The following is a 2,358-nucleotide window of genomic DNA, read 5'->3' as shown; positions in this document are numbered from 1 at the left end:
TACTGTTCATGGGGTTCTCAAGGCAAGAATACTGAAGTGGTTCGTCATTCCCTTTTCCAGTGGACAACATTATGTCAGATCCCTCCACCATGCTTGCCTGTCTTGGGGGTGACTGCAGCCGTGAAATTAAAAGATGCTTGCTCCTTGGAAGGAAACTTATGACCAATCTAGATAGCACATTGAAAAGCAGAGACATTACTTTGCCAACAAAGGTCCGTCTAGTCAAGGCTATGGTTTTTCCAGTAGTCATGTATGGATGTGAGTGTTGGACTGTGAAGAAAGCTGAGTGCCAAAGAACTGATGCTTTTGAACTGTGGTGTTGGAGAAGACTCTTGAGAGTCCCTTGGACTGCAAGGAGATCCAACCAGTCCATTCTGAAGGAGATCAGCCCTGGGATTTCTTTGGAGGGAATGATGCTAAAGCTGAAACTCCAATAATTTGGCCACCTCATGCGAAGAGTTGACTCATTGGAAAAAACTCTGATGCTGGGAGGGATTGGGGGCAGGAGGAGAAGGGGACGACAGAGAATGAGATGGCTGGATGGCATCACAGACTCGATGGACGTGAGTCTGAGTGAACTCCGGGAGTTGGTGATGGACAGGGAGGCCTGGCGTGCTGTGATTCATGGGGTCGCAAAGAGTCAGACATGACCGAGTGACTGAACTGAACTGAACTGAACTGAGTGCTGTCTCCCCAGCTGCAGTCCTCATTTTGCCCCAAATAAAACTTAAATCACAACTCTCACATTGTGTATCTTTTCTAAGTTGACAGCTCTTAACCATTTATGTTGTGTGCTATGGCCATGACATTCTTTTAAAGGTTGTGCCCTACCCCATTCCCTCCTATTTCTATATGATAGTTGAGAGTGATGGAAACTGGCAAATAGACAATCTTCCCATCTAAACAAGCAGCTTGCTATTCAGTGCCAGCAACTATCTGATCTGTCAGAATTCAGACTCAGTACAGCTAGCTTTCCAGCTTCCCAACGGACACTAGAAATCAAGACTTTTGACAACTTGAGTTTTATTATTGGCAACACATTTAGATAGTTTAAACCTGTACAGACACATGTTTTTTGTAAGGTATAGCTCAGGCCGATGCAAAAAAGGAGAGACAACCTCAACGGAGGTAGGTTACCTTTATTCAGGCAAGGAGGGGTGACAGTTGGCCTAAAGAGCAGGCTGAGTTCGAGAGGGATCAGGGAGGCTTCATACTTAAAGGGAGGTTTGTGGAAGCGAACCTTTCCAAAGAAAGGTAATGCCAAAGAATGCTCAAACTATCGCACGATTGCACTCATCTCACATGCTAGTAAAGTAATGCTCAAAATTCTCCAAGCCAGGCTTCAGCAATACGTGAACTGTGAACTTCCAAAATTTCAAGCTGGTTTTAGAAAAGGCAGAGGAACCAGAGATCAAATTGCCAGCATCCACTGGATCATCGAAAAAGCAAGAGAATTCCAGAAAAACATCTATTTCTGCTTTATTGACGATGCCAAAGCCTTTGACTGTGTGGATCACAATAAACTGTGGGAAATTCTTAAAGAGATGGGAATACCAGACCACCTGACCTGTCTCTTGAGAAACCTATATGCAGGTCAGGAAGCAACAATCAGAACTGGACATGGAACAACAGACTGGTTCCAAATAGGAAAAGGAGTACGTCAAGGTTGTATATTGTCACTTTGCTTATTTAACTTATATGCAGAGCACATCATGAGAAATGCTGGGCTGGAAGAAGCACAAGCTGGAATCAAGATTGTGTGGAGAAATATCAATAACCTCAGATATGCAGATGACACCACCCTTATGGCACAAAGTGAAGAGGAACTAAAAAGCCCCTTGATGAAAGTGAAAGAGGAGAGCGAAAAAGTTGGCTTAAAGCTCAACATTCAGAAAACGAAGATCATGGCATCTGGTCCCATCACTTCATGGGAGATAGATGGGGAAAGAGTGGAAACAGTGTCAGACTTTATTTTTCTGGGCTTCAAAATCACTGCAGATGGTGATTGTAGCCATGAAATTAAAAGATGCTTGCTCCTTGGAAGGAAACTTATGACCAACCTAGATAGCATATTGAAAAGCAGAGACATTACTTTGCCAACAAAGGTCCGTCTAGTCAAGGCTATGGTTTTTCCAGTAGTCATGTATGGATGTGAGAGTTGGACTGTGAAGAAAGCTGAGTGCTGAAGAATGGATGCTTTTGAAGTGTGGTGTTGGAGAAGACTCTTGAGAGTCCCTTGGACTGCAAGGAGATCCAACCAGTCCATTCTGAAGGAGATCAACCCTGGGATTTCTTTGGAGGGAATGATGCTGAAGCTGAAACTCCAGTACTTTGGCCACCTCATGCGAAGAGTTGACT

This window comes from Oryx dammah, unplaced genomic scaffold (genome assembly GCF_014754425.2).
Source record: "Oryx dammah isolate SB20612 unplaced genomic scaffold, SCBI_Odam_1.1 HiC_scaffold_2, whole genome shotgun sequence".
Classification (NCBI taxonomy): Eukaryota; Metazoa; Chordata; class Mammalia; order Artiodactyla; family Bovidae; genus Oryx; species Oryx dammah.
The sequence above is the reverse complement of the archived record's forward strand: the minus strand, read 5'-3'. Positions refer to the sequence as shown.